The sequence below is a fragment of the Gymnodraco acuticeps genome, unplaced genomic scaffold, assembly GCF_902827175.1.
Source record: "Gymnodraco acuticeps unplaced genomic scaffold, fGymAcu1.1, whole genome shotgun sequence".
Classification (NCBI taxonomy): Eukaryota; Metazoa; Chordata; class Actinopteri; order Perciformes; family Bathydraconidae; genus Gymnodraco; species Gymnodraco acuticeps.
The window spans coordinates 7,389,261-7,399,719 of record NW_022990271.1 but is presented as its reverse complement, the minus strand read 5'-3'; the positions used below and the strand labels follow the sequence as shown (position 1 = coordinate 7,399,719).

Sequence of the window (10,459 nt, the reverse complement as noted above, 5' to 3'; positions counted from 1 at the left end):
TTATATCTTCAATGTTTTACTCAAATTGAAATGAAGAAAAGCATTACAACGTTTGTTAAAAGGTAATCCTTCTGACATTGGATGAACGTAATTAACTTTAGCTCTCTAGCTAGTTTATTCACGCAATTTAAACCAAAGTATAGCCTATAGCTGCAATATAAGTTAGTGTGTGCATGTTGTCGGACGTCCACTGACTAACGTATAGCGTTCACACAGGATCTGCTGGTCATATGATGTCCTGATGAACAGAAACACAAGCAGCCTGCTGGACTCAGATCTCTAGATACTTCATCACTCCTCCGCTGCTCCGATACAAGTCGGGGCTGCGGAGGTTTGTTGATACATGTCGTCTTCTTCTGTTTGCTTTAATTGAGGCTACGTAGTTATGCAGCGCCCCCATGGTCAGTAAATGGAAGTACTACAAAGAACCCCGTTGAATGCAATTATTTCACAAGTTTTGCTATACACAGCTCGGAAAATATTACCGAGGTCCGGACCTCGGTGACCTCAATGGTAGATACGGCCATGCGTTGGTCCACAACGTAGGACGTAGTATTTCTACAAAAACGCCTCTGAAATTGTAATATCCCTACGTTTTTTTTCACCATTCATTCCAATGGCTGGCGTCTATGTCACGTGATCTTCACATTTCTCCCTGCAGAAAAAAAAAACATGGCCGACATTCGTTTTATTCTCGGTGGAAAATGCCTATTTTAAGGTTAGTTTGGCCATTAAAATGCGTTTTGATGTCATTTGATGCGAGAAATATGAGTTGTTATTTCAGATTATGTGTGCAGTGGATGTACATGATCTTTAGTTTGATAGTTATTACGAAGATTACTTCAGGAAATTGTCTCTATACAACGTTTTCATTGTTACCAACGTGGTTGCTAGGGACGCTGCTATCGATATTATTTCTGTTATGTTGTGTAAAATGGTGTTATCTTTATTGCTACCCCCTTCCCCGTCAATGTATAGTGTTGGTCCACAGTGCAAACGTATTAGTTTAACAAAATCCGCATCTAAAATTGTGGCATAGTGTGGTGCCGAGAGATGGGAGTCGGAGGCGGGATATCAAAGGTACAAGCTAGACTTTATTTAGCATCTCAAAACACATGTAAACAGCTTCATGCCCGGGAAGCGAAGACCGGCGGAGACAGGAAGCCCGGCTCACTAAAATGTCCGTGCAGAACAATACCCTAACCCATAGATCCGTGGGTGAATAATGTCAATCACCACAATAGATATGTTATTTTCAGTGACGTGCAGTCAGGGGAGGCAGAGCCTCACCTGACTGGCTGTCATACTCCAATGTCACGGAAAAACAACTAAAGAAAAACTAAATAGTAATAATAATAATAACATATCTCCACTGATCTGTGTTGGAAGTGTGATTTCTGTATGATTCCAATCGCTTTTTATAGTCAAAATCAGAAAATTGGCCAAGCTCCGCTACAACTCCTACATGGGAGCGATGAGGAGTGAGGCAGGGACGAGCTCTGCCTCACGTAAGCCCACAGTAACTGGCTGGAGCGCGGGCACTAATGTAGCGCGGGCACTTATTTTGTGAGCGCGCTCAAGCCAGTTACTGTGTGGTGAGGTGAGGCACAGATGAGCTCTGCCTCACCTCAGAATGCATCACTCCACAGAAACTGGCTGGAAAGCGCATGCCTGCACCATCTCACTGTATGTCACCAATGTAATGTTTGTAGATCCCTTTATTACATTTATTCTCGCCATCCATAGTCTCTAAATAACTTATTTCACGTATATGATATTTAGGCCCGCTGGTCTCATCATACAACGGCAATGAAAAAAGCACCAGGAGAGGCAGCCATAACCTCTGCTGCACCGAAGGGGGCGCACGTGAGCCCACAGGTTCTTGTTGCTACTGTTATTCTACGCTGACGCAAACAACAAGCTAGACTTTTGAAACTAGAGGAAGATAAGGAGGACTTTTACAAAAATGTAATGGAGATTGTTGTCCAGAAGGATAGCATGGACTTCATCTTCAAGTCAAGGTAAGACCACAATTGTAATGAACATGGGATCTTACTAAGAAAGAACAATCCAATATTTAGATTTTGGGTATCCTTTTGTTGAACAGTCTGTTTAAAATGAATCGAAGCATCAGACTAAAAAAGCTTTTGAAAATAACCGAACATTTCAATTAAGATCAAAATATAATATTTGTAAATCTGACTCTGAAAGAGTCAGTGCCTCACCAGCCACGAACCTCACCGCAAGTCACTGGTTATTTTCCCCTGTGCCATTCTCCATTTACTCAACAATAACACATAATTATCCTTGTGTTTATTTATTTGTTTGATTAATAAACACAAGTTGGAGTCCGTCAGGACCGAGGGTCGGAGCAGCTCATTTGCTTTACAGAATATTACACCCGGAAGTAAGTATTCTCTCCGCTTCGCTTGACAAACCCCGTGATAGTCCTCAAGCTCTGTGATTGGAGAGTGTGCTCCGAGGGTTACGCCGAGCGTCGAACAGCACTTGAAATGGGATGGAACCACGGCAGACTGTCCAAAACTGGATTTGAACGGGTCCACCGCATCCCCCCTCCCCCACCCCGTCCCCAGAACTACACATGCTGGCTATTGTGTTTCGCAACATGTTCTCTATCTATGGCACGTCTCTACTGGGAATTGTAGTTTTAAAAGACCTTTTCATATTTCCCATAATAAGAAGTTGCCAGTATTAAACTGTGTACATCCCTGGAGGTTTAGGGGATAGGAAACACTCAAATTTAAAACATTAATTAATAAATGGGTGAAAATTGCTTGTGCCCATAATGGGCAGCATTAATATATACCTACCCACACGACAGCTAAGGTCAGAAGAGCTTTACTTAACAGCTGGTCTTATGTCTGTGACCCCTCCTGTTGTTAATTGATAAGCCTGAAACATGCACTTGTCAAGGTTCAGAGGCAAATTTTGCAAATATGGCAGTAGCCATCGATCATCTTAAGATAAGATATACTTTATTGATCCCAAGTTGGAAACATTTGCGTTACATCAGCATGTGTAACAGTTGTAAATATGCAGTGGTGTTTATTTGTAAATCATTTAGTATAATCACACAAATTCTGTGTTTTATATTTAATAATTCTGTGTTCTTTATTTATTGATTGTTCAATACCTGACAAGGCCGGAGATGAAAAACTTGGGTCACAGGTTCCTCAACAGTGCATCTATCAATATGTGTGTATACCTACAAGACATCTATCAATATGTGTGTATACCTCCACCATTAAACTGTCATATTCTGCACATTTCTTATACTATATACATACATCTTATAAGAGTATAATACATATGTATAATATCAGTTAAAATAAGTGCTTCAACATAGTTAACATTGCTGGAGGTATACACAAAGTTTTACATTCATTGCATAACTACACCGTTTGTAAATATGATATGTCAATAAACCTTAGAAAATCTTGAAATCTTGAAAGGGATGTGCAAAATAGTCATTATATACAGTCTTTAATTAACTATTAGTAGAGAATAACGAGTAATGAACATACTTTATAGGGATCCTATTAATATCTAATAATAAAAATAATGAAATTCAATAACATGCTTTAACCACTAGGTGCCCCTTTATATCAGGTGTGCACGTGTATGGTGTAAATACAGCCTATCTACCAATTGGATCAAATATAAAAGTCAGCCGAATTAGTGTTGATACTGCAAGGAGACGTATTGTGTGAAAAGAAATGTAAGATGTTGTTTAATTGTTGATATATTTATGATCCACGTCACGTTTCCAGTGTTGGCGGCAGTTCCTCATGTTTGTCTAGAAGTCTTCTCATCAAGGCTCTATAAATAGAGAACTACAGCAGATATGTAACATTTAATGCAGCCGAACCGTGTATTACAATGCCGTTATGTGATTACTTTCAAAGAAAAAAGCAAGCACACTCGGAATAAAGTGTTTTCGGTCTGTTTCCGGTATTTGTTAATGAAGATGTGATGTGAGATGTGAGACTGGAATTGCACAGGGGAAAATAACGTTTCTATGCCACCATTTTAGATGCGGATTTTGTTAAACTAATACGTTTGCGCTGTGGGCCAACACTATACTTTGACGGGGAAGGGGGTAGCAATAAAGATAACACCATTAAACAGTTACACAACATAACATAAATAATATCGATAGCAGCGTCCCTAGCAACCACCTTGGTAACAATGAAAACGTTGTATAGACACAATTTCCTGAAGTAATCTTCGTAATAACTAGCAAACTAAAGATCATGTACATCCACTGCACACATAATCTGAAATAACAACTCATATTTCTCGCATCAAGTGACATCAAAACGCATTTTAATGGACAAAGTAACTTTAAATAGGCATTTTACACCGAGAATAAAACAAAGTTCGGCCATGTTTTTTTTTCTTCTGCAGGGAGAAATGTGAAGATCACGTGACATAGACGCCAGCCATTGGAATGCATGGTGAAAAAAAACTTAGGGATCTTACAATTTCAGAGGCGTTTTTGTAGAAATACTACGTCCTACGTTGTGGACCAACGTAGTTATTACACGTTTTTTTGTGAGACTGGGTTGGCAAAACTCTTAGACTTCATACTGTCTGTAATATGATCTTGTTCAGAATCCTAACGTTAACTAATAAGGCATCTTTAAAAGGAACATTCATCTTGAATACTTCAGCTCTTCCCATTACTGTTTACTGTAGCAAAGTTTAATTAAATTAATTTGGTTGAACACTGACTTATTGCCCTTCAATTTCGTGCAACAGCAGAAAGCTGAAACATTTTCAATTATTTCTCATTAAACCTCGACTCACCTCCTTTGAGTGACTTCTTCCTAATTGGAATGTGAAATTAACATATTCTCATGAAATAGCTGAAGGGATCGGGAAAAAAGACAGACAAAAAAATGATAGGAATGGCATATCCTGCCATCACTCAAAAGGGGAGGCAATGACAGAGCAGAAGAGTGCTCAGGGATATTTTTAACCTCTATTTACCCTGCTTTGACTGGCTTGTCTTATCACCACTAAACCCTGTTACAATCGTGCATCGTCACACAGATTCAGCTGGGAGGATAACCATAAGCTTTGACTGTAACCATTCATATAATTTTACAGTTGTGGTTATGTGTCATGCTCAAGGGCAAGTAATACCCACTAACAGGACAGTGAAAGTAAGAAACAGAAGCATTTACCACTATCCCCACACACGACTGACTTCCACTGCTGGCCTGAGGAGCGTGTGGACTACCATGCATTGCCTCTGATTCACATGCCAAACATTTATTTTCATTAGTCAGTGAGAAAATTCATTGAGAGTGTGTAAGGCTGTGTCAACAACAAAAGTAGAACTGTGTTTAGCTTTTTAACTTATTTATTTATTTATTATTGTGATGCTAGGAACTATTTATCGTGTAAATTTGAATGATCCACATCTCTGCTAAATATAAAAACTTCATACTAATTAAATGCATGAATGTATTTACAAATCTGCACTCGACTAAATATAATAAAAAAACTAAATATAAAAACGTCATACTAATTAAATGCATGAATGTATTTAAATATGTGGTATAAAAAGTCATATTTTCTATTAGTGTATTTAAGTTCATTATTTAATATTTGTTTTAATTGATATATTAGTGTATTTAAGTATATTATTTAATATTTGTTTTAATTGATTATTCATTTAGTCAGTTCTGTGCATACTCATATCTCCATATATTTCAAATTATACATTGCACTGCATTACATAGAATGATAGAAAAAGCATTTATTATTTACAACATTTATCATATAACAGAACAATCATTAAGATAACAGAACCGAAAAAGCAAATACAGTAAATATAAAAACCAAACCAAGTATACAAAAAAAAAATCTATACAACAGTGAAAGGCTTTGCTGATGCAAACATTCAACCGCGCTCTTCAAAACAGGCATGAACCTTAAGGTTTTCTTTGTCAATGCACTGCTCAAAAAACATTAAATAGTCAGACTCAAATTTGAACCTGAACATAAATGGGTCCATCCTGTCTTCCCAGCTGTCTTCGTCCCGCAGGTTGCTGGCTTCACCAAGGTTATGGAGAGCTGCTTCTCTGTCCAGTGGGGCCATGGAAAGAATTTGTGGCAGGATGACTTTATCTCCCATATTCTTTGCAGAGCACCACTGAGATGCCGCCATAGCACTACTTATAAAGGGGTGCTTCTCCTACAGCAGTGGTTCTCAAACTTTTTCTGTCATTTCCCACTTTGAACAGGTGGGCCTTTTCAAGCCCCACCTGTTCCTCTTAAGCTTAATTTTTCAAGCTTAAAATTGTCAAATGTATCGTTCTATAACAGGGGTCTCCAACCTTTTTTAGGATGAGAGCTACTTTCAAAAACTAAAACGAAAAAAAGAGCTACTTTTACTCCTTTTTTGTTTTTTTGCAGTGTATATATTTAGCACATTTTAACATTATTATATGCTACCTTTAACCTTTGTGTGCTGTTTGGGTCTGTGGGACCCGTTTGCAGTGTTTACTAAAGAACATGTATGCAATTTCATTATTTTAACCTGCTTTATTTGGTGGTGGACGTCACATCCTCTAGGGTCTGGGGAAGATTTTTTTTTTAAATGTTGAAGTTAAATGTATCAATCTGGTGCACTTTGAGCTAGGGCTGCTCAATTAATCGTATTTTAAATCGCATTTACGATTTTGCAGTGTTTACTAAAAGAACATGTATGCAATTTCATTATTTTAACCTGCTTTATTTGGTGGTGGACGTCACATCCTCTAGGGTCCGGGGAAGATTTTTTTTTAAATGTTGAAGTTAAATGCATCAATCTGGTGCACTTTGAGCTGCTCAATTAATCGTATTTTAAATCGCATTTACGATTTTGGCTTGCAACGATTATGAAAACATAATCGAAATAAAACGATTTTTTAAAAAAAAATAGGTTTTTAAATTGAGTTATACTTAAAGTTCAGGGTAATCAACTGTTAAAAACATACTTTTTAAATTATTTTCTTCAATAAATTGATGTTTTCAAAGTAAATGGTTAATCGTTTTTAATAATCGTGATATCAATTATTGACCCAAATAATCGAGATTATGATTTTTGCCATAATCGAGCAGCCCTACTTTGAGCCCAACATGAATTTATGGATACAGCTCTCAACACGAAAGGGAGCTGTATACTTTTCAATAATCCAAACATCTTTAGAATATGATCACAACAAATCATTTAAACTTTTTTTTTAAAATTTATTTTGTATTTCGCGACCCACATATCACATCTCTGCGCCCCACCAGTGGGGCGCGCCCCACACTTTGAGAAACGCTGTCCTACAGGAAGAAGAGAAATAGTTTATGCATTGCTACTACACTGTACATTTACTATTCTTATAGTGCTGCTGCTGATTTGCAACAAGATGCTTTGAATGTGTAATTATGACGCACACAAACTTGCACATGCAACACTATCTAAATCAGTGGTACAAAATATTTTCAGCCATTTTTTACCAGTCGCTGCAGAAGAATAGAAGGAAGTGCTGTGAATTTCATGTAAGGTATAACAGATAGCATATCACGTACTCCATCCTCCTCTTCAGAGCTGACAAGAATTTCTGCAGCCGTCTTTGCCAGTGGGTCCTTTTTCTGGAAGACACCAGATAAAAGGAATTACTACTGCATGGTAAAACAGTTGTACTTGCATCATGACACATTGCCCCCTTGAATAAGAGGTGGAAGCAACAAACTGTATGGCTGTGGAGCACATCCATGGAGATTTTAAGTAGTAAATTACAGTCTACATACCCATCCAAAGTCAATACAATACAATAAAAGATTCAAGATAACACATGCAAAAAATGTGTCGCGGTAAGAATACTTACGTCACGGGGAAGTTGTCAATGAGTAGCATGCACCACCATCTCCTTAAATGCTCCATGTCCAACTGTGCAAAAAAAGATGCATATTAAAATGAAAAGGGAACACCACAAGGACTGATCAAAAGTGTATCTCTGTGGCCTACCTCACTGAAATCAAAAGCTGACTCCATCACAAAGTAGAGGGCATACTGTTCAAGAGTAAAACAAACATTACACACTAATTGCAAAACTGTAAAGAAAAGATTGATAAATTCATCAGATGAGCCATACCATGAGCACAAACACCCCACAGTTGTTGGAGGCCCGTTGTCTTGGTATGCCCTATTTCATGAAGAAGGTGAGATTATATACACATAAACACACGCACACAGTGTAGGAATCCAGGAATCAAACTCAATTAGTGTGCATCATAATTACTAACTTCCTCCAAGTTTACAGTAAAACAAACTGGTGGTGTGACCAATGGCCATTTACAATTATTAATACTATTACTATTATTAGTAATCAGAGAAAGCTCAGAGAAAGGAGTATGAATGTAAGGTTTCCCCACTGACACAGAGAGGAGGAAACAATGTCTGGCTCAAGTCAGCAGGAGCAATTTAACTATCACAAAAGACAACAACAGCAACAACATATGTGAGGTAATCATATTTTTCACAAAACGAAGACCACACCATTGGGAAGCTTAACGTCTGTTTAATCAAAAATAAGGAACAGGGAGAGGCTTGCAAAGCTCTGGGAGTTGAGACTCAGGCTCAGGGTGAGGGTCTCATTGCAGGTCTTCAGGCTCCATTGAATCCCCCTGGGGTTCTTGTGCTGAAAGAGGGAGACAGGAGAAAGGGTTAGATACATCTAGCAACCTAGAGGATGGGAAATTGCTGACCTATTTGAAACGTACCTTGTGTTTTCACTCACTTAAGTCCCTCTCCCTTTGCCATCAATCCAAAATCAGCTGAGCTGCAACATAATACAGACAGGTAATAATCAACAGAATCACAAAGACATAATATGACTGCTAAAAACACTCACCCATAAGTTATGTTTTTGTTTACTGTTTAGAAGTCTCAAATATGCACTCTAAATCCATATCAATAGCGATGTATCACAAAAATAGCTCTCTTCTTTATTATTGTGTAACGTTAACTATATTATACTAGCTTGAACTCCAAAATGGATATCCTCATTTCACCACCGCCACCCACTACAATCACACGCCCCAATGTTATATTTAACTAATATGTAACTCCCTCCACCCCGGATAAAAGCATGGTAAGAAGCCCCTTTTCTCTAATTCCACAACGTTGGAGGAAATAACATGAGGAGAACGGATTAATAGGCTGTTCGTGGTTAACGTGTGTTGCTAACTTTATCCGGCATCCTAGCCTAATCTGTTATCTGTAAACGTTAAATATACTGATTGAAGGGATAATCCACTAACATCCTTTAATACACATGTGTAGTTAATTTGATTCAGATGTTCTGATAATATCCGCAATATAAATCTTTAAACGTCTTCTTACCTTTAAAAGTCCATCACGAACGGTCTATTATGCTACAACTCTACTGCGCTGCTAGCCGCAATTAGCAGCAAGCTAACTTCCGGGGAACTATTGAGAGGCTCCACGATCCGCCATTGCTGTAAAAAACTGGTCCATTGGAGTGAACGGAGATGTCGTAACTCTTCTCTGGGCGGGGTCGGACATCCAACATCCGCCTTTTATCCGACCCCGCCCCATTCCGCGTTCCGCAGCGAGGACCTTCTCAGAGATAAAGCGTGCGCGCCGGTTACGTGTATTGTTGTTGTTAGCATCTGGTGTTAGCTAGCTGCGCTAACGGATATAAGGAGCTTTTTCAACAACAAGGTGGAGGAGAGTCCTCTCCTGTCAGACTGAGAGACTGATAACTACAGCTCAGGTGAGTTAAATTACTCTTTGAGTGTTTAGATAGTTAACTTAGTCTAAGTTATCTCAGTGGGTCTCAAACGGTTTGGTCACCATTTATGTAAACACATATTTCCATTTGAGGGGGGAGTGATTAATAAAATATGCATGAATGATAATGGAAAAAAACGTTAACTAGGTGAAAAAAGGTAAGATAAACTATTAAAACTTGTTGAGAGCTAAAACTAGTCTTTGCTTCTGCCTCAAAGAGGAGCAGGGGGGAGAGCAGGGAGACAGGTGAGGCTGGTTCAGGAGCACAGACACACTCACAACTATAAATAATAATAATAATAATAATAATAATAATGCATTACATTTTTTATTAGAGCGCTTTTACAGGTGCTCAAAGCGCTTTACAAGTACACATTACACATATTAGACATGTAAGAGTAATTACTGTGGACATTACCCACAGGAGCAAATGCGGATAAAGTGTCGCAGTGGCGGCCGAGGCGGGATTCGAACTGGAGTTGATCTGATGACCAACGCTCTAACCACTGCGCCAAAACCGCCCCAAAATGAACCAAAAACAAATAAATAAACAAGTTTCAATGTTTTTTCATATTGGATATGGTATGTTATTGGTTATGGCCATGTTTTTATGATTTTATGATTATTTAAATGTATACA

At 38.3% G+C, this 10,459-nt stretch overlaps 1 long non-coding RNA gene across 1 annotated transcript; it reads right to left on the bottom strand.

The window, feature by feature from the left end:
* Window positions 1-5,766: 5,766 nt before the first annotated feature.
* Window positions 5,767-8,411, bottom strand: LOC117549431. The gene is made up of 5 exons (XR_004569478.1): window positions 8,160-8,411; window positions 8,033-8,077; window positions 7,893-7,954; window positions 7,594-7,656; window positions 5,767-6,226 (listed from the first exon to the last, which is right to left on the bottom strand). It is a non-coding gene; the product is annotated as an uncharacterized LOC117549431 (long non-coding RNA).
* Window positions 8,412-10,459: the final 2,048 nt, after the last annotated feature.